Genomic DNA, 23,725 nt, shown 5'->3' with positions numbered 1-23,725 from the left:
TTGGGTTTGCATCAACAGTTGTCAGCTTATAAGGTTTAGTACCCCAGCAGATGGTGTTTCATTGGATTTATCTGGAGCACTCTTTCCTTGGAAGGAGCCTCTTGGGGAATTAGTGGAAGTCTGTCTGCCTTTAATAGATGCTGCAATACAAGATACTGAAAAAGATCTATTTCATAAAGGTTGTCTATTAAAGGTTTCCTGCAAAGACTTGCATGTGAAGAAAAGAATTGGAAGTGGAAGCTTTGGTGAAGTCAAAGAGATTATCTGGATGGGAGAGAATTTTGCAATGATGCATATGTTTACCAATGTGGAAATATTTCTTCATGAGGTCTCTGTAATGTCTAAGCTTCTGCACCAAAATCTTTTGCAGGCATTAAGCTCGTTCATAGATAAAGATAGAAGTAAGTGCTGTCTGGTGACAGAATTGATGCATAAGGATCTTCGTAGCTTCATCAACGAATGGATGCAAAGCTAAACATCACCGGATGGGTTGGTGAACAAATGGATGGTCTCTGCTATTCGGAGTTTCCACGAAACCTTGAAAAACAAGTAGAAGAAGACTGGTTGACAGTTGCAAGTTTACTTAAGGAAATACGGAGTAACATATTTTCAAGGAAACAGGTACTGATGAACTTGACAGCTGATGAAAAGAATCTTGCAAATGTTGAGAAACACAGATTTGCTCAATGCTCTCCCTGAGACTAATACCTTGGAGATCCCTTCCTGGGGCAATCGCCTTTCTCCAGTCAATGAAGCCCTTCTGATCCCAACTCAGGTTAATTATGTTGGAAAAGCAGCAAATATATATGAAGCTGGTTATCGACTAAGCGGTAGTGCATATGTCATCTCCAAGTATATTGGGAATACATGGTTGTGGAGTCGTGTATATGTCAGTGATGGGTTTTTGACAAACGAAATGTGTTTGAATTTAAGTATACGCCTTATGTTCTAATTTTTGTGGATTGATCGGATACAAGGAACCGAACGAAATGTTGAGGTTTGGCAAACATTACTAGCTGTTCGTGCATTAGTTCTTCCACCGACAGAGGACATAGACACATGGTTGACATTTGTTCCTCTTTGCCGGAAAAGTGGTCGTATTAGTCAAGGTCATTCCACCTTGATCAAACAGTTGGCATCTCAAGAGGAGCAAATGCAAGCTCGGTTGAAAAGACTTCTCGACTCATTTGGGCAAAACAGAGGATGGGAAGCTACGGGTGAATGATAAGCCAACCCATACTTATCCTATACTAAAGCATTGCAAGGTTGGAGCAACTAGGAAAGCTGTGGCAGTAGCAAAAGACTAAAGATGCTTGACGGAGAATACAAAGATCCTTGAAGAATTGATCCAATTAAGGTATAAGATGGCACGCTTGCTGGGATATTCTAATTATGCAGAATATGCACTAGAGAATCAAATGGCTAAAACACCTTTTAAGGTTATGGAGTTTCTAGTGGATATATCAGAGAATATATCAAATTCAGCTGCTAAGGAACTGCAAAGACTTAAGGATTTGAAGAGAGAGGAGGAAGGAGAAGCTGTATTGGGAATGGAGGATTTACAATACTATATGCACAAAGCAGAAGAACTAGAGTTTGAAATAGATTATGCGACTGTGAAACAATATTTTCCAGTGGATTCTGTTACATCAGGGATTCTGAAAATTTATGAACAATTTTTTTTTGCCTAAAATTTGAGACAGTACAAGCAATCGAAGTTTGGCATCCTGATGTGTCACTATACTCAGTTTTTGATTCGTCTTGTAATCATCTTTTGGGTTTCTTCTACCTTGATGTGTATATTAGAGATGGAAAGTTTTCCCATGCATGTGTTATCCTTCTTCATGATGGCTGCTTGATGCAAAATGGCACTCGCCAGTTACCAGTAGCTACGTTGATTGCAAACTTTACAAAGCCTACGGCAGATAATCCTGCAGTTCTGCGATTTGCAGAAGTGGTTACATATTTTCAACATTTTGTCCATGTGGTACATCATATTTGCAACCATGTATCATTAGCAAAATTTTCGGGGATTAGAGTGGAAACTGATTTTGTTGAACTTTCTAGCCAGCTGCTAGAGAATTTGTGTCATGAAAGTGTAATCCTAAAAATGATGAGCGGATTCTATAAGGATATCCATAAACCAGTTCCAGATGAAGTTTGCAGGGCTTTAAAGAAGAAACGAAAATCTTTCTCTGGGCTGAAAACTAAACAAAATATAGTCTTATGCCTTTTGATCAGATTATTGATACCAATGAAGTGGTGGATACAAAGGCACTTCTTCGAGATCTTTATCCAAAGGATAGCCCTTACAGTGTTGACAATTTGGTTTCACAGGTTTTGTAAAAGTTGTTTTGAGCCTGCTTTCCGAAGATATCCACTGGAGGAAACCAGGGCAAAGGATACTTTAGAACAGTTGAAAGAATTTTTCTAAAGAGGGTGGAAAGGATTGTTCTGAAAATAGAGGGCACAGCATGTTATTGAACACATGTTTTTCACCTGTTAGATCTCCAGCAAAAGACGGAAAGAGAGCAAAGGAGCAAAGTGATATCCAAGAATTCAACAAGCATGATAAGGACTTTTTCAATTTACTTGAACAGGTTTTTGGCAATGGTAGCTGTGTCACTTCTGATTCAGATATTAAAAGACAAGACAAATCTGGTGCTCCTTTTTCAGGCAATGAAATTGAAGATAAGGTATACAAACAGAGGAAAGTCAAAGACTGTGTTTTTGAAATTACACAGCAGTTTCGTAGAGCGCTACGAAACTGCTGTAGGTGCTGTTTTTAACGCAAACAAATAGTTTGATGGAATAATCAGAAATTGGCAAAGAGAACACCTAGGTGACATGAAAGAGATCAAAGGAGGTTGCTACAGCCATTCAAAATATGCCAGGTGTACTTTTAACAAAAGGTGAAATATTTTAACCTAAGTTTAAATTTTTGGTTATAAAGCCACTTTATTCTCGGTGATTAGGGTTTTAAGGGAGCTGCATACGAAAAGTTTTGGTTGGCACACTGTCCATCAGAGAAGCCTCCGGCATATCAGGAACATGGTGATGCCCTTTATTCTTGGGCTATTAAAGACTTAAAGTTCATGCTGCTGCATATTCGAAGTGATGGGGGACCAGAACCGAAAATTTAGGGATATTCTCAGCCAACACGGAGCAGATCAAAGCCTTCAGTATCCAAAGCCAACATGGGACATTAATTGCTCATCTCATGCCATCTCAGCCAAACGAAGAGGAAGCCAAGTGCCAAAGCTGCAAGGAGGAATCAATTTATGAAGAGGATAGAATTAGAGTTATAGTTAAATTAGGACTCTTTAAAACTCCAGTTTGGCACTTATTGTATTTAATGAGTCAGTTCAATAGCAGATAGGGGTCATTAGTGACAGTCATCGAGCTCCCCTCATGCTGGAGGAGGAAGCTCTAAGTAGTTAGAAGTATGTGTCTATATATAGCTGAATGATCTATGTAATTGGGGTTGGATATTTGAGAAAACAGAGTTTATTTTGGCTTGTGTAAAAACTTATTTTCAGTAATACAAATGACTGCTTTTCTTCTCAGGATTCACACAGTGTTTCAAATGCTCAAGATATATGTGGTTTTGTTTTATCCTTTATGTTTTACAACTGTATAGATACACAATCACTCAGAATTCACTTTGCTGCTCTGATTTCCTGTGTGTATTTGTAAGTTGAGGTTTCTATGAGAGGTATTTTGAGTGTTTAAACATTACATGCCCTGACTTCTATGAATGAGTAGTTTTATAGTTTGCTGAAATCATGATTAACTCCATGAGCCCAATGGAAGTCTTTGTAATGTCTGTCCAGCCAACATATGTGTTAAATTTACTTTGCAAGAGTTAGCCATCTCATCAATATTTAAAATCAATAACCCTTTGAGAGAGCCCTCTCAGGCTAAGGAGGCTAAGCCTTAGTCAAATGTCTAGTTTGAAATAGTTACACAGAGTCTAACTGATCAGCAGCCTTTCAGTGCTTGATTTTGTGATAACATTTTGGTGCGTCTGCCGGGAGTCTAAAGATTATTCATTCCCGAAATCAATGGTTGAACTTCTGAAGGTAGCAGGAGCTCAGACATCTTTTGAGGCTGCAAAACTACCTTGGCGACTCCACACATCAAATAAGAAATTAGAAGGTGACTCCACTGCTAGAAGATCAGTAGCTTGATGAAGTTTCAAGATGGATTCCACTGCAAGAATGAATGCCAGGTATGCTCCTATGAATCGGTCTCATATCCCTGGTTTTCCAAATCCTATGCCGGAGGTTGATTGGTTAGAGGATCTTCCAATATTCAAAGATGAAAAGAAAGATGATGCTGCTCTTCATTTGGTTAAATTCCATATGCATGTACGCAGTCTTAAGGTTCATTTCCCTGAAGATTGTCTCATGAAAATGTTTATGACCACTTTAGAAGGAAAAGCATGGTCTTGGTATAAAAGTCTGGAAAATGGTTCAATATATTCACTTGCTAGTTTTCATGATTAATTCTGTGAAATGTATAAAGAAGGTTATCCTTCCTTATTGCTGCTTAAAGATTGCTGTAGGCATTCTTTAAATCTTATTCAGTACTTGGAGGATTGTTATGATGATGATGAATTTATGGATGAAGAAATTTTAGAGGCTCTTCATAACAATGCATTTCAGCACCGAGAAGAAAGTATAACCTCTCATGAAACGCAGCATGAAGATCAGCAGGGGTTTATTTGTGAAAACCATGTTTCATCCTTTGATAATGATGTAGAGATGCAGCAAATTTGTCAGGCTTCAGATCATCATGAGTATGAAATCGATTGCAAACAACAAGAAGAAGTACTGGAAGATAGTTTTTACGACCCTCAGGTAGAGGAAAAGCTTGTTCAATTTTGTAATTCCTTGCAGCAGCTTACTTCAAATAATAATCATAATAGTGAGGAAAATTACATTGTTTGTGAGCATCATTCAGAAAGGTAGTTGGATAGCATATCAAATAAATTTGGTGTGGCTGAGGATAAGTTGTTTGAAGATATAGAATGTTATGAGAATCAGCAAACTAACCATGCGTTTTTTGACCCTATAGCTGAATACATGGAAAAGATTTATTGTTCAGGATTCCAGTTATATTTTCATGTTGAAGAACAGTTACACCTCATGCTGCCTGGGTTACTTCAGTATCTGGTTTATTTTTGTTTCAAGCACAGCCAAAGGACTCAAATGTCAGATAAGATAAATGATTGGCTACATTGGAAATTTCACGTTGCTTGAGCTACAAGTGGAGCTTGCAGCTGATAGGGTAGGTAGGTAAGATAAATGCAAATAAGCTTAAGGTTGACTGAGCAAATTTTTTTTTTTAGTAGTGGTAGGTATAGACTTCTTTCTCCTACAGTCATCATCAAGTTCAAGCCCGAGGTGAAGGCCCAAGGAACTTAAAGAAGATGTTTGTCAAATAAATTTTTTAAGGCACTGGAACTGCAGGTTCTTAGTGTACCACAAGGGCACACTATCCCAAGTGGAGCCACTGTTATCACTGAAGAAAAATTTTTAAATTTTTCACATCAGTTCAATTGTTTGTCAAAGGCACATAAATCCTGTCTATCAGTTTCACAGCGCAGCATGTTTTAAGTGATTTCGTAGCGCATAATTCATATTTTGCACTAGCTACGCTGCGAAATCGGGGATTTGTCCTAATCCATAGCAGACCTTATCCAGCTGTCATGTTTATCAAAATCCATTGGGTTTGCATCAACAGTTGTCAGCTTATAAGGTTTAGTACCCCAGCAGATGGTGTTTCATTGGATTTATCTGGAGCACTCTTTCCTTGGAAGGAGCCTCTTGGGGAATCAGTGCAAGTCTGTCTGCATTTAATCTATGCTGCAATACAAGATACTGAAAAAGATCTATTTCATAAAGGTTGTCTATTAAAGGTTTCCTGCAAAGACTTGCATGTGAAGAAAAGAATTGGAAGTGGAAGCTTTGGTGAAGTCAAAGAGATTATCTGGATGCGAGAGAATTTTGCAATGATGCATATGTTTACCAATGTGGAAATATTTCTTCATGAGGTCTCTGTAATGTCTAAGCTTCTGCACCCAAATATTTTGCAGGCATTAAGCTCGTTCATAGATAAAGACAGAAGTAAGTGCTGTCTGGTGACAGAATTGATGCATAAGGATCTTCGTAGCTTCATCAACGAATGGATGCAAAGCTAAACATCGCCGGATGGGTTGGTGAACAAATGGATGGTCTCTGCTATTCAGAGTTTCCACGAAACCTTGAAAAACAAGTAGAAGAAGACTGGTTGACAGTTGCAGGTTTACTTAAGGAAATACGGAGTAGGAAATACAGAAGGCGCAGTGCGGAAGCACCACAGAAGGCGTAGTGCGGAGGCGCCACAGAAGGCGCAGTGCAAGGGCACCACAGAAGGCGCAGTGCGGAGACGCCACAGAGGTGCCACAGAAGGCGCAGTGCGGAGGCGCCACGGAAGGCGCAGTGCAAAGATGCCACAAAAGGCGCAGTGCGAAGGCGCCACAGAAGGCGCGACAACACAGAAGGCGCAGTGTGGAGACGCCACGGAGGCGCCACAGAAGGCACAGGTGCTGTGGTCGCGGCGCCACAGAAGGCACAGGTGCAGAGGTAGTACAGATATCCACAGATCTATACCAGTGAAGTTGCGATCCCTGCTTAAAATTTGTTTTAATTGCCTTTGACTATTCTGCAGGGTTTTGGGTGCATAACTGATGTTTGGTTACTGGTATTGAGTTCAGATAACAACATGATTAATGACTTATCTTTATGTACTAGATCTGGTTGATAACTCTCATAATATCATTGTATATGTATGGATCTAGTGATTGGGTGATTCAGAAGGTTGTTTGATTATGAGCTTCAATGTTGTTGTTGGGTCCAGTACGAAAATTGGATGAAAAGTGGCCTTTCAGATTATCTGTTGTGCTTCAGTGTATCCAGTCTAAAAATTGATGAAACGTGGTACCTGGAGGAGAGAAGATTGTAGGCCAGTGCCTATGTACTAGTATCTAAGCTAGTACAAAAGCTAAGGGAGTTCTTTGGAGCATTGTAGCAGGTAGCAGCCTGCGTACTAGTAAATGGATCTGCTAGTACAAGAGCAAAGGGGGTTGTAGCTCCTGTACTGGTATAAGACTGCACCAGTACAAATATTGTAAAAGGATTTTCTTATTAAGAAGAAGATTGAGATGACTTGCAGCAGGTGGTTTTTCTCCCGCATTGGGTTTCCACCTTATATCATGGTGTTCATGTGTGTGCCTTATGTGTGATGATCTATTCTCTATTACTGCATCTGTTATCTGATAATATGGTTGATAATGTTCTAATGCACTCATTAAAGATCAATTAACTTAATCATAATAAGTTGTGGAAGTAGCATATATGAATCTGATTATGGAAATGAAAAAGTTTTATTAATGTGATAATATTGATTCACCCCCCCTCTCAGTATTATTTCCAACATGCACACAACTATAGGGGCCCATGCACTGAGTTGCGGGCTTACCAAGGTCTCTATACACTTAGTTGCAGGAGCCTTCCCCTTCGCCTAAGTACAGAAAGCATTCTTCTCTTACATAGATCAATTACCCATATATAGGCTTAGATATCTTTCCTGACTCTCTATGACTCCTTTTTATATCATCTTCTATTACAATACCAAAGTCTGTGAACCATAGCCAGGTCACAAAATAGCTTAACTTCTAACAAACTAAGGGGCTTCGACCTTCATGCTCCTCTCCTCAAAATGCGGAGACTTTACAATAATACAAAATTTTTTACAAAATTAACCCCAGGGGACTTTGTCCCAAATATATATATACATATATATATATATATATATATATATATATATATATATATATATATATATATATATATATATATATATATATATATATATATATATATATATATATATATATATATATATATAATGGACTTATTTGTGTTTTCTACTTAAGCTCACATGGAATAAAGAGAAAATCTATGAAGTGTATGCTTATTCCTTTATCTAAACTTGATAGATTGCTTACAGAAAGGGACATCCCCTAGAGTCTTATTTGATTAATATTAGATTCTATCAAACTAAAATGCTCCAGTATAAATCTACTAAAGCGCTCTAAATTTAAATGGGATAGTGAAAGTTAGGGATCTACCAAGTATAGAGTTTTTATTTTCTAGTCTTGGTAGAATAATTACAGAAAGGAAATATTTAGAGTCCTCTTTGGCCTGTTTCAGACTATCTAAAATTGAAATGCCAATCACATAGTAACTATTCCAAGCCTGGCCCAAAATCCATGAGATAATGGTTCAAGAATTCCAATTGAGGCAATGGATTATTATGTCATCTCAAATTCTCAGTTTGTTGATCAAACTCCTTTTTACTTCAGCTTGATATTTCATAATGGTTCCAAGGTAATATTTAGTACAATTCTTGAAATTTCTTTGTGACAATAAACCATGCTTAAAGGCTTCTGTTTTAGTGTAGATCATACTTTCTATTTCCCATTTTTCAGTGGTTACATTACCAATTCGCAGTATTGAATTATTTCCAAATTTAGTACACATTATCAAATACAGTTCCAATATTCTACTACTTAATTTGTTATGATATTTAGCCTTGGTACTAGATCAACTTCAACATTTTTTTCTTCAGACTAAGTACCAAATAAACATACATAACCTAAGTGCATAATTATTTTAGTACTCATATATTCAGTTGGAATATTAGCCTATCTAGTACTTAGTCCAACATTTGATGGCATTCAACATTATGTTTTAATGATTTGGAGTATTGCATATTCATGATTCTTAAATCCATAGATACCATTACACAACTAGGCATGGGTATGAATTAACTTTTATTTGTTTATATTAGTACACAGAACATGGATACTGAGTTTATGAAGTGATTTTAAAATCCATTCATAAAAATCATGAAACAAATTGTGTGGCCTATGAAATATTTCATACGTCTTGTTATTCTAGAAGAAATTTTTTTAAACTTAATATCCCTTCCTTGCATCAATTAATTATCATTATCCCTTTTGGAAATCATGACCTTGCCTAAACTATCAATCATCATTGAATTGGCACTTAAGTTCATTATGACCTTTCAAGGGTAAGACCAAGATTCCTCCTTTTATCAATCCTTACGTATATTTGTGTATTCCCAAATCCATGAGTGTCGAAGATTAAATAAAACGATGTATCTATTTTCAGTTGTGAAGTTCTATGTGGCTCCCTTCCAATCATTAAGTAGTTTTGAGATCAGTTCCTCAAAGACATGGGGCCGGAAAGGCATGAACCTACCTTTGAAAAATTTAATAGCAACCCAAAATATGAAATATGTAGAGGTAAATTTGAAGATAAGGGATGGGCACCATTTTTGCAGGTATTTCAAGGATACAGTGATAAAATTTCTCTAGAATTCACACAGAAATTGGATGGGAACTATTACCCACTACCTATGGGTAGTGTATATATGAGGAACATTTTCTCCTAGACGGTCCTCAACAGGTAGCCAACAGCCCCTTGCAGTCCCCAGAGAGCTCGATGTGTAGTTTTCTCTGCCACCTAAGCCAACCATGTGGTCCCTCACCCATCTGTTATGAATGTATGTTTGAAGGTGGGCCTCCTATCCCCAAAGTTATGAATTTTCATTAGTTTGATTGAGTAATTTTGTTTACTTTTCATGGTAACTTTTTGGCATGGATTGGTGGGGGGATTGAATGTAAGTGTGAGTTAGTTTTGTATTCTTGTATCCATTTCCTGATTTAGTGGTTACCGTTGTATCTTAGACCATGGGATCTCCTTTACTGGCCATTAGCTTTAAGGTAGGAACAACATGGGAAATATCAGTTTTGGTTGTTTAGTCTCGCTTTCCAACACCACCTACATTACTCCTTTTTCACTCATATGAGCCCCATTCATATCTTCTCTCGTCTGGATCCACATGTGTCCATTGGGTCAACGTAGGATTATCCTCCCCCTCTACTTTTCCACACGTTGGGTTGGGCCTGGAACGATGCCCTAGAGGTTGGTGCAACTAACAAGAAAATAAAAACCATAATTTGTCCACTCTCAATAGGAAATTTACCACAAAATGAAAAATAAGGATCAGACATACAAATTTAGCACATGGAAAAAGTAAAAAAATGAGCTCTACCCCTTATTTATGGCTATCACCCTAGTTCCTATTGGCCATGGATGAGCTTTCTCCATCATTAGTGAACCCATGATTGTCCCAACCCCTAGTGGGCAATGACCTACCCCATCTAAATGGGGTATCCACATCTACATATTACACATCATGTTTTCCATCACTTGTAGCCCCACACAGTTGTGAAGAGAAATTAATCAAATGAAAAATGAATATGAAGAATTATGGAGAAAAAAAGGTATGGGTAACTCATGTAGCATGATTTACTCCATCCTACACTCATATACCCAGGTGTGGGCATCCCTTATTATAGCTAACGTTCCACCTTGACATGTGGTTTAAATGATTCCCCTGATCTCAAGTCGATTCCATTATTATATAATTTTCCACGTAACACTAAAGGATTTACCATGGACATGCCAACCCCTTTATAAGTTGAAACCACTTTATAGGGTCCTTGGTTAACCCCTTATTAAGCTTAGAGACACTTGTACATGCTAAAGCCAACTATGGAAAGGAATGTCACCGTGAAGTGCCCCATTAATCCCATGACTTGTAAGAATTATTACTTGATTATTCTAATGATTTTCTATATTAGAGGGAAATGGGATGCTTTGGATCTTATGCGGGATTGCAAGTGGGTTTTCATTTGGGGCTTGGTCTCCCTATACGGTGTCTTGTCCATCCATAGGTCGACATTCAAACTTGTACAGTGAGTGTTGAGAGCCATGGGCCCCCACTATAGTATATACTAGTTCATGGATCCCCAATAGTGTTTACTGATTACTCATGTTTGATCTTTTGGATGAGGATGATGCACCTAGTCCACCATGCCCAACTGACTACACAATTGCACCATACACTTGGTAGATGTTCTAGGATGCCTCCCATTGTAGAGGGAGGGATTATGTGATTAATCCATCCATATAGATGGTCTACATGCATATTTTATCTATTTGGAGACCCATGAGGATGTCCTTGTGCCCCCACACCCACATAGGAGCACCACATGTTATTGATTGGAAAACAAGGGGCCGACCCCTTGTCCACTATGTTCGGATTCCATTTCTGCATCACGACACCCCTTGGACTTCATCAGGCCTCCTCAAAGGCCAAATGACTTGCTTTGTTGATCATTCAACCCTCATAAGAGGCTTATATTTACATTATTGACTTATTTGGTGGGATTGTCACCAAATTTTTTGTTATTATGTACATTATTTTATTGCAGGGGCTAAATTAGGCTAATTTAGATAAATCAAATTCATTAGGAAGTATATAAATAAAAGTGTGATGAATCATTTTTATCATCATCACTTGGATTAGATCTTTTTCTCTAGTGAGTTTTCGCTATCCTTCTTGGAGGACGAAGTTGGATGAATGGATGAATTTGGATGTTTGAATATCTTCATTTTTATCTTCGAGCTTCACTATTTTCATATAATGATGACTGGATATAGCTTTTCTTACATTCAAGTACTCTTCTAATGCTATTTTCATTACTTTATTATCTCACATGCATATTGTTGGGGATTTTCACTATACCAGGCTGAAATACACTGCTTTTCTTTTGCGAAATTGTGGATATTTGTCTTTTTATAGAGTTTCATCATGTCATGGGCCATGTATGTATGAATGATATTACTAGTGATATTCTTTTGAAATTTTATCTTGATAAGTAATCATATATTGCAATTCGAAGTCTAAATACCTTGAAGCAATTGCCTCATGCCCTAATGCCATGTGAAATTCTTATAGAGGCCTCATTGACTTAGTGAATCCATTCCACCCATTGAAATATCCTTGAATCCATTTATCCCAAAGGATTAGGCACTGATCCTCAATTGTTGATCTCTTTAAGGCACCTTTCTTTCTAGGCCTAGACCTAACAGGTTACCTAGGGCATCAAATTTCTTATGATTCACCCACTCAAATACTTCAATCCCTTGCCCTATACTATTTTTTTGTTTCTACTAGAAGCCTCAAAATTTGAAGCAATTCCGGCAGTGGGATCTTAAGATATTCCAAGGCCTAGCTCTGAGATCGATTCTTGCCCTTGGTTTCCCTTGGCTAGTGACTACATTTAGATCATTACATCATAATTACTAATAATTTCCCCCTTTATCCCATTCTCCCTCAATTTTGTCAATAACACCCTTGATTGATCAACTCCACCCCCTTGACCTAATTCTTGGTCCACTTAGTCCCATGTGGTCCAACAACTTACTGAAGATAATTTCACAAATACCATTTGGAAACCAAGTTTTCAGAAGGGTTTCTAGGATGAGGTCCCTCCATTTACAAACCCTATCCCTTGATATATGCTTGGACCTTCTTAAAGATCATTACACCTTTCTTCTCAAGCAAGTAAACCCTAGAATTGAGTCTCTATTGTGAATAGGCCTTAGGGATCACTCTTTATCTCTTCATTGGTTTGTGCATCTAGTGATTCCATTCATACTAGGTCTCCTCCCATCAGTGAAATTTTGTAAAGAGTAGGGATCCTTAGTTGAGGTTACAGTGGGCTATCACTCCATTATTTCTCTTGACCTAGTAGTTTCCCTTATAGGATCCCCTCTTAGGAACCCTACTAGTTTGAGTGGTAACATTTTCGCATTGTTTCCGAGGACACAAGACATGTGTCTTGTTGATCATATGTCATTATTAACATATCATTTTGGTGTCATTTTGAGGGACACGAGACACATGTCTTTCTCCTCATACAACATTATTGACATACCATTTTGGTGATTCCATTAGAGCAACGAAGTCCTAGTTATTCATTCAACCTTAAAGTTGATGCTTGGAGGGTGAAGAAAGCATTTGTTAAGGCAATTTTTGTTCACACTGGCGAATCCCATGATATCAATATATAAATATGAATGGATATTAAAAGGATTCATGAGTCATTTCCTTCATTGGATATCACATGGATTCCAAGATACCCTAATGGTTTGGATTAGATGTTCATGCAAAATATTCCACAATTTGAGGTGGTTGCATCCACTGCAATTAACCACATAAAAAAATTCATTAAGCATGATTCCAAGGTTAATGCGGTTCATCTAAAAAACTTGATGGAGTTATTTATTTTCCTCTATTTAATGAAAGAACCGAGGCTGGATTGATTCATGTGAGCCTGAAAATATTCAATCTTTTATCGAGTTGATCAACAAATTCGTGAAGTATAAGGTACCATAATTCTAATTTAATGAAGTTTCTTGTGAGAGCCTAGTCGAAGCACTCTGAAGGGAAGGTCTCATTAGTCAAGATGAAGAGGTTGGATATAATCTAAAGGATCTAAGTGATGATGAGGAAGATGAGTCCTCATTGGGTGCACATGATGAACAAGATGTTTTTGAGAACACATGTGTTAGGAAGGATGAGTCTTTGAAAAGTGAAATTGAGACTAACATTTACTTTCTCAAGGATATTACTCTCGATGACTCTTCTTTTGAGAACCTTCAGTAAGGTGATCCCATTGGCCCCTTGGAAGATGAAATTGGATATTACTTCCACATTGAAAAGGAGAAAAGGTAAATTGGTGGTCCTAAATTTGATTGTGCTCCCATTTATGGCACCGACTAGGAATATGAGAATTACAGTGGTCTCCCCTTTCTCTTGGGAATTACTTACAATGACATACCCATCAATACCCTTGGAAGGAGGATCATTATTTTCCCTTGCATGAAACAAGGTAGTTCGAAATAATTAACTCCCCTTTTTGGGAAATCCCTATCTTTGATACAAATAATGAGGCCCTTGCTCCTAATTTTCTTCCTTGTGACTCTGGGAGTATATCGAAATCACTTGATCCTTTAGAATATGGCTTTCAAAGGAGACCCATTCAATACAATACCTAACCCTCCCCATCATCTTTCCTTCTTGCTCATTATTGTGAGTTATCCATAAGTGATTCCCTCACCCATTGTCATAACATCTCAAGTGACCATGATTCCTTTCCCCCTTCTGAGTACAGTGTCAAAGAATAACCCCTCACTAAATATACTTTATCTTCCTAGACACACCATCAGGATTATGATTACTCCATGATATCCCCTCTCTGATGTGACCATGATCTTGAGAAACCTATTTGTTGCACTCCTTTCTTCCTTCACCCTCTGTTCCCATTGCATCATGACCTCGTGGCATCCATAAAGCATAATATTATGAGCAATGATTGTGATAGAGAATTCTTGAGAGTGATCATTCATTCCAATATTGTGTACTTAGATGGAAATCCTGTCACTTATATATTGAATTATTTTCCTTCTCATAGGGGTTCCTTTTAACTCGAGTAGAGATCATACTTTCCCACCTCTCATCCATCTCATCCTCTAGGTGATTGTGTTCACATTCGCATTGGGATTTGTTACATGAGTAATCATACTGGTAGGCATATGTATATTGCTATGATGATATGTTGGTTACAGTGGATTTATGATTATACCTAGTATTAGCCTTACTATATGCATTATAGGGTAGGATGCATTGCATGCTGATTTTCACATTAGAAATAAACATATGATATTTTCATAATATATTAGTTTCGTATAGATTAAAATTGCACTTCCATTTCCTATTTATTTTTGTAGCATAATACTAAGCATGGCGGATCATGAGAAAACACAAAAAACATGTTGCCCCATGTTCTTGGTCATTGATATGTGTAGGTAACAAGTCTAAGGCACCAACAGATTCTTGATGATCACGTGACCTCCTATTCAAGCAACTTCATGCACTTCTCGAGAGATCATGTCCTACTTGGAGCCATATTTTACCCAACACTTGTGGGTAGAGTGTATAGGAGAAAATATTTCTCCTAGATGATCCTTATCTAGAAGCCGACAACCCCTTGTAGTCAACACATAGCTTGATGTGCCATTTTATCCGCCACCTGAACCATCCATGTAGTTCCTGACCCATCTATTCTGAATGTATGTTTGAATGTGGGCGTCTCGACACCAAAGTTTTGATTTTTCATTGGTTTGGTTGAGCAATTTTGTTTACTTTCCATGGGAAATTTTGGGCATGGATTCGTGGGGATATTTGATGGAAACAGTGGGTTAGGATTGTATTCATGTATCCATTACCCAATCTTGTGGTTACCCTTGTACCCTAGTCAGTTGGGATCTCCTTTATTTGCCATTATAATTTAGGGTTGGCACTACATGGGAAATCAAAATTTTGGTTGCATGGTTCTACTTCCTGACACCATCGAAATTACTCTTGTTCCACTCATTTGAGCCCCATTTATATCTTTTCCCATATAGATCCACATGTGTCCACTAGGTCCACATATGGTTAACCTCCCCCTCCCTTTATCCACACCTTCATTTGGGCATGGAACGATACCCTAGAGGTTGATGCAGCTAAAAAGAAAATAAAACACATAATTTGGCCACTCTCAACATCAAATGTGCCAAAAAATGCAAAAGATGGTTGGGTAATACAAATTTAGTATGTGGGAAAAATCCAAACATGAGCACTACTCATTATTTATGGCCATTGCCCTAGTTCCTATGGACCCTAGATGAGCCCCCTCCATCATTAAGGAACCTGTGATTGTCCCAACCCCTCAAGGGAAATAAACTACCCCACCTAAAGGGGTATCGACTACTACGTATTGTAAATCATGCTCTCATCCCCTAAAGCCCTAATTAGTTATGAAGAAAAATCAACCAAAGGCAGAAGGAATATGAAGAAGAGTGGAAGAAAAAAGGTTGGGGTAACTCATGTACCATGATTTTCTCACTCCTACACTCATATATCTAGGCGTGCATTATATTTATTATATCTACCCTCGCACCTTGACATGTGGTTTGGATGATTCCCTTGATCCCCACTCCATTCCATTATTATATAATTTTCCACCTACCAATAAAAGGTGTACCATGGACATGCCAACCTCTTTAGAGGTTGAAACAACTTAGTAGGGTCCTTGGTTAACACCCTATTAAGCTTGGAGACACTTCTACATTCCAAAGCCCACTATGAAAGGGCATGCCACCATGAAGTGCCCCATTGATCCCATGACTTGTAAGAATTATTACTTTATTATTATAATGATTTGTTGTATTGGAAGGAAAGGGCGCACATTTGATCTTATGCAGGATTGCAGGTGGGTCTTCATTTTGGGATTAGTCTCCCTATATGGGTTCCTATCCCTCCAGAGGCCCACATTGGCACTTGTAGGATGAGCATTCAAAGGAATGGGCCTCTAGCATAGTAGATATTCCTTCATAGATCCCCAAAAACATTCATTGATTTCTCATGTTCCACCATGCCCATCTAGCTCCACAGTTGAACAATACACTTGGAAGATGCTCTAGGATGCCTCCTTCTACCAATGGGGGGTTTATGTTATTACTCTAGACCTATAGACAGTATAGAGTGATATTTCATCCATTTGGAGACCCATGAGGATGTCCTTGTGCCCCGACACCCACTTGGGAGCACCACAATTTCTTGATTGGAACACAAGGGGCCAACCCCTTGCCCACTATGTTTGGAGTCCATTTTTGCATCATGGAACCCCTTGGACTTCATACAGCCTACTCAAAGGCCCAACGACTAAATTTTTTTATCATTCAACCCTCTGGAGATGCTTATCTTTACATTATTGAGCTATTTGGTGGGCTTCCTGCCCAAATTTTTGTTATTATGTACATTATTTTATTTTAGGCGATAAATTACGCAAAATTAGCTCAATCAAATTCATTAGGAGGTATACAAATATAAGTGTGATGAATCATTTGGATTATCATCACTTGGATTGTATCTTTCTCTCTTGTGATATTTTCACTATCCTTCTTGGAGGACAAAGTTCGATGAATGAATGAATTTTGATGTTTAGTTCACTTCATTTTTGTCTTGGAGCTTCACTATTGGCATATAATGATGACTGTATATACTCTTTCTTACCTGTAAGTAATATTTTAATGTTGTTTTTATAACTTTCTTATGTCAAATGCATGTTGTTGGGGATTTTTGCTATACTAGACTGAAACTTACTGCCTTTCTTATGCAAAATTGTGGAATTTTTTCTTTTTATAGCATTGCATCATGTCATGGGTGATGTAGGAATGAGTGAATATTCCTAGAGATATTTTATTGAAATTTAATCTTCATAAGTCATAATATATTTGAAATTGAAGTGTAAAGACCTTGAAGCAATTGTCTCATGCCCTAATGCAATGTGAAATTGTTGTGGAGGCCTCCTTAACATAGTGAATCCATTCCAAGCATTAAAATATCCTTGAATCCATTTCTCCCAAAGGATTAGGCAGTGATCCTTTACTAGTGATAACTCAAATGCATATCTTTCTCACCTTCTCCCTTTCTTTCTAGGCCTGGCCCCAATACGTGACCTAGGGCATCAAATTTCGCACGATTCATCCTCTCAAAAAATTCAATCTCTTGCCCTATATTGCATTGTTGTGTATCCTAGAATCCCTCCAAATTTGAAGCAATTTTGACAATGGGATCTTGTGATATGCCAAGCCATAGCTCTGAGATGGATTCCTACCCTTAGCTTCCCTTGGCCAATAACTTCATTGGGATCATTACATCAAAATTAGTGAAAATTTCCCCTTTTCTCCGCTTGGACCCCATCAATTAGGTCAAGGAAACCCTTGATTGATCAACTCCACCCCCTTGACCTAATTATGGGTCCACTTTATCCCATGTGGTCCCATAACTTACTGAAGATAATTTCACAGAGACCATTTTGAAACCAAGTTTTCACAATGGTTTCTAGGACTAGGTCCCTCCTTTACAAGTCTTATTTGCAAACCTAGCCTTGAAATCCCCTCGGCCCTTCTTAAACATACTTACACCTTGCTTCTCAATCCAGTAAACAATGCAATTAAGTCTCTCTTGTGAATAGGCATTAGGGATCACTTTCTATCTCTTCATTGATTCATCCATATAGTCATTCCATTCATACGAGGTCTCGTCTCATCAATGAAATCCCATAAAGGGTAGGGAGCCTTAGCTGAGGTGTCATTGGGTTATCACTCCATTTTTTCCATTGACCTAGTAGTTTCCATTTTAAGATCCCCTCCTATGACCACTACTAGTTTGAGTCGTAATATGACCACTCTAAAATTTTGGGATATTGACTTTGAACTTATAGAAGCAGTGATATTTGAAGAAAATGAGTTTCCTATGTATGGACATAAATATTTCATTGGGTCTCCAGTGGATTAGACAAAATGTCAAAAAATATTGAAGCCAAAGTAAAAGAATGTTTACTAGACCAGAGGCATCCCCAGCGTTAAAATATGAAATATCTATGCAAAAAAATAGAAGTTCTTTGTAGAAACATGAAAATTCTATGCAAAAAATTGAATGTACTTTGTAGAAAGTTGAATGTACTTTGTTGAAAATTGAATGTATTTTGTAGAAAACTCAATGTTCTATGTTGGGACTTGAAATTACTTTGAATAAAACTAAATATTCTATGTTGTTTTTTCTTTTCACAAGAATGGTTATGGATTGTATTAATGAAGCGGTCTGAATACCAGATTTCTGATTACAATAGGGGTGGGCCCGATCCAAATGGAGTCTACCTTTTGGGATATTATGAGGCCTGTATTCCCCTTCCAACTCCTTTTGGGATCAGCAATTGAGCTTATTTATGAGATTTTCCCAAGCTTGAAAATACATACAAACTGCTTTAGAATCAAACAAAAAAACATAACAGCTGAGATGGTTTAAGGAATTGGGTCCCAAGTTTCATCCCTGTCTCTTTTCATTGTCCCGACAGAGAGATGCACAACTTTATTGGCTTCAAGGTCAGCTTCTTTGTTGTTGTCTCTCAGCACATGAAAAAATTTCAGATTATGGAACAGCTTCGCCACGCTTCTGATTCTTTGGATCAACCTTGCTAATTTTAAGTCTCGGGGCGTAGAATTGGTCACCATGAGCTTTATGATTACTTCGGAGTCCCCAAAAATATTTGATTCCTTGATTTCCAGCTTCAAGAGCCACTTGAGACCTTGGTAAATGGCTAATGCTTCAACTTGGATGCTGGTATTGATTCCCAGACCCCAGGCAAACTGGAGGATGGATGTACCATCAATGCTTTTAATAACTCTTTCTGGTCCAGCGTTGCCGGGATTTCCTTTTGCTGCTCCGTCAAAGAAGAGGGAGTGCACCTTTTGCTTTGGGAGCCAGCTTTGAAAGTCTTCGCTATTTTTTCCCCTTATTTTCCATTCCTCAAGAAGGACCATGCCTCTAACAACTTGGTGAAATTGCAAGTTCAGTGAGGTCCCCCAATCAATGTCTAACTGATTAAGGTTTGAGTCGTCTTTTTGGTCACCCAGACAGTATTTTAATTGGATCTTTACCTTGGCCGCAACCATCTTGGGATTGTGCTAAATGCTTCGGAAGATTCTACTATTGTGCTCTAACCAAATCTGCCAGCAATAAATTTTGAGCAATGATGACCAGGCCACTTTGATTACTTTATTTTTGGGGAAGGGACCAGGGTAGCTGGATTTCCAGTTGGCGAACAGATCTGTTATAGAGGCAGGGAGCTCAAATCTAGGATTCCAGTAGTCCATCAGTTCTCTCTAGACCTGAGTAGAAAATTTTCATTTGAGGATGAGGTGCGTGGCACATTCCCCATATTCTTTGCACAAGGAGCACCTGGACGGGCCATAGAATCCATGCCTCTGAAGATTGTCCTCGGTTAGTATTTTTCTGTGGAAAAGGAGCCAACAGAAAATGTCGATCTTGGGCAATGAGGGGATGCCCCAGATAGCCTTCCACGGGGCCGGATCAGGGGGCACATTTGGTATTGAAGCAAGGTGTGCATATCCCTGGGCGACTGAATAGCCAGCCGACAGAGCGCCCCAGCCTCGCTTGTCATTTCTTCAGATGTGTGAGGGTTCAATCCCGTTTAGAAGCTCGCAGAGACAGATGGATTCTTGGTGAAGTTCCAAGGGCAGATCTGATAGATTCCAGCCCACCCAATGCGACCCGTTCCATAAGGATAAATCCCACAGATTGTTTTTTCCAGAGGCCGTCAACCAGTCTCTTAGCGCTGTCACATTTGGGCAATCACCAATTGGATCGTAGTCCATGATGTGATCATTCCATATATTTATTTTTTTCCCATTTCTGGGAATCCAGAAGGCTTTGGACTGAATCATCTAGGAGGCTTTGGAGTAGAGGCTGACAAAAGGTGAGATTCCTTGAGGTAATGGCCCATCCAAACATCCCAACCGCATGCCTTTAAAGTACTTTCTCCACAGTGTTGTCTGGGCCCAGCCTGGCTTGGGCGCTATTATTCTCCAGAGGAGCTTGGCTCCCATAGCTATGTTCTGTAGTGGGAGCTTCTTAAAATTGAGCCCTCCCTGCATCTAAGGCGTGAGAACAGTTTCCCATTTTACCAGTGGAAATCTCCTCTCATTGTTCTTACCCCCTTTCCAACTGGGAGGTTTTGGAGTAGAGGCTGACAAAAGGTGAGGTTCCTTGAGGTAATGGCCCATCCAACCATCCCAACTGCGTGCCTTTAAAGTACTTTCTCCACAGTGCTGTCTGGGCCCAGCCTGGCTTGGGCGCTATTATTCTCCAGAGGAGCGTGGCTCCCATAGCTATGTTCTGTAGTGGGAGCTTCTTAAAATTGAGCCCTCCCTCCATCTAAGGCATGAGAACAGTTTCCCATTTTACCAGTGGAAATCTCCTCTCATTGTTCTTACCCCCTTTCCAAAAGAAGTCTCTGATATGTTGTTCCATTTTCTGAAGTATACCAATAGGAGCTAAGAGCACTGAGAACTGATATAGAGGGAGGCTGCTAAGGACAACTTTAATGAGAACTGTCTTGCCCGCCATATTTAGCCAATTAAAACCCCAAGTCTGTAGTTTGTTTTTAAATTTTTCTACCTGTGGAAACCAATCCCTGCTGTAGGCACGCTTGAGAAAAATTGGTAGCCCCAGATACTTGAACGAGGTCCATTCTGAGGTGGCAGCAAATCCTAGGCATCTGATGATGGAATTGAGCAGAGAGGATGAAGTGTTCCAGCAATAAGTGTGGCACTTACCCTTGTTAAGGTTGCTTCTGGACTCCATACAATACTCATCAACTGCATCTTTAAATATTCTGGCTTAATGAATCAAAGCTGCCCCCAGAAGTAGTGTATCATCTGCAAATAGGGTGTGGTTTATGTTTTGGACCCCCCTCGCTATGGATATCCCTGGAATCTCCTGGTCTTGCATTTTTTTGTTTAGATAGAAGTTGAAAATGGAAGCTTGGATAACAAATAGAAGGGGAGACATGGGGCAGCCCTGTCTTAGTCCTCTTGTAGCTTTAAAGAAACTAGCAGATATATTGTTGACTAAAGGAGCAATCCATGGTTCCAAGATGCAAGCCTGGATCCAATTGATAAAACTCACCCCAAAACCAAATTTTTTCAAAGCATTCAAAAGAAAACTATGTTTAACTCGGTCAAATGCATTTTCTAAATCTAATTTGATAGCCATACCTTGTTCTTTACACTGCTGACTTGACAGTGTTGCCTCTTGAACTAGAATGAAGTTGTCCACCAAATGTCTTCCATGGATAAAGCCTCCTTGGTTCTCTAGAATGATTTTAGGGAGAACATGCTTGAGCCTGTTAGCAATAATTTTTGTGATCAGCTTGTATCCAAGGTTACAAAGGGAAATGGGGCGAAATCTATTAAAAGAATTGGCACCCTTTTCCTTGGGAATGAGAGCCAGGAAAGAGGAGTTTGTGCTTCCTCCTAATTTCTGACAGGCTTGGGATTTTTGTACCATTTTATAGAGATCTTTTCACACTATGTGCCAGCAATATTGGAGAAATCTGGAAGAAAAACCATCTGGACCTGGGGATTTATCTGGATCCATAGCATAGAGGGTGCTTTTGACTTCTTCCATTGTGACTTTGTTTTCTAGATGATGATTCATCTCAGCAGATATTGATGTGGGAACTCCTTCCAGTAGACAAAAGTTTTGATGTATATTCTCCTCTTCACTATATAGGTGTTTGAAATGAAGGTGGGTCGCTTGTTTGATACTTGCAAAGTCTTTGTGTATGGTAGAGTCTTCTTTAATTTCAGTTATGGAATTAAAAACTTTTCTAGCTTCAGCTTGTTTGTGAAAGAATGAGGTATTTCTATCTCCTGCCTTAAGACAAAGACAACGCGATCTGATCCTCCACGTTTTCTCTTTGGCCAGGCACGCTTTGTGATAGTGCTGCTGGAGGTGTACCTCTTTATCTAGAATTTCTCTAGAGATATATGTCTCTTCCATGAGCAGGTGATGAGCCTCAAGCTGACTTTGAATATTTTTTCTTTCAGCTACTGGATTAGCAAGAGATTTGGCCCAACACTTTAGAGCAAATTTCAATCTTCTGAGCTTTTCTTCCCATATGTAGAATGGAGATCCGCTGACTGGCTGGGACCAGCATTCTTTGACAATCTGCATGAAGTTGGGTTCCTTCTTCCACAAAGGGATAAACTTGAAGGGTATGGGGCCAAGGTCATTATGAGCTCGAAGAATTAGCTTAATAGGCTTATGATCAAAGGTACTGCAAGGCAGAATATGCATGCTAGTGTCTAAACCAAGCAAAAGGAAGGAACTATGCACAAATAATCTGTCCAGCCTTGCTGCAATATGTCCAGGACTTGTTCTTTCATTGGACCATGTAAACTTACCTGAGACAGGCTTGATATCTATCAGATCCCAGTCTTGAAGGAGATCCTCTACCCATTCCCTTGCTGGATCTCGCACAATGTAGCCTCCTCGCTTTTCAGAAGAGTGCAACGTGATGTTCAAGTCACCTTCTATGATGACATTTTCTAGATTGCCCAGATCTGCTTGCTGCCTTAATGAGTCCCAGCAGATCCTCTTTTCTCTTGCATTAACCGATACATAAACGTTGAAAAGACAAAAGAATTCTTTTGTGGTTAGATGCTGCATCTTTAACATCGCCCAATGAATGTTTGATGCCTCAGTCACTAGTGAAAACCTGCTATCATTCCACAATGTACCCAACCCTCCGGAGGCTCCTCGGGCTGAGACAGCTGTTGCATTACTCTTTTTCCAAAGTTTTTTACTTCCCTGAAGGAAATCTGATTCCTCCATCTTAGTCTCCTAGAGAAGGAGTATATCAGGAGCCTCTATTCTTATTAGATTTCTTATAGCCTCTTCTATGGTTTTCCTATCCATACCCCTATAATTCCAGGAGATTATTTTCATTATTTACCTTTGCTCGGTTGGGCTCCCTTGGAGCCTTGATGCTGATTTCTTGCCATCTTTGGCTTTTTTGCTAGCAACTTCTCCAAAGTTGGTTGACTGCCTTGTAGTTTGTCCTTATACGTTTCGTTCTCTCTCTTCTCCCGATCCGTTTTGCGCCCTCTTGTAGATCTCCTTACAGAGGATTGGGATTCTCCTATTTCTATTTCCTTCTCCGAGTCTTCTGATTCTTGATCCTCCTCCTCTACTTCAGCAGGGGTTCCTTTTGAGCTTTCTGTAACCCCCGTGTCTTTGAAGAGGGGGGCTAGGGAACCTTTGT

General features: G+C 39.0%; 1 pseudogene; it reads left to right on the top strand.

The window, feature by feature from the left end:
* The first annotated feature begins 459 nt into the window (after positions 1 to 459).
* LOC149180754 (putative thimet oligopeptidase) lies at positions 460 to 21,936 on the top strand (annotated as a pseudogene).
* Positions 21,937 to 23,725: the final 1,789 nt, after the last annotated feature.

Source organism: Pinus tabuliformis, chromosome 3_2, assembly GCF_031772625.1.
Source record: "Pinus tabuliformis cultivar Carrire ecotype Pingquan chromosome 3_2, CPIR1, whole genome shotgun sequence".
NCBI classification, from domain to species: Eukaryota; Viridiplantae; Streptophyta; class Pinopsida; order Pinales; family Pinaceae; genus Pinus; species Pinus tabuliformis.
This window is presented reverse-complemented; position numbering and strand designations above follow the sequence as displayed.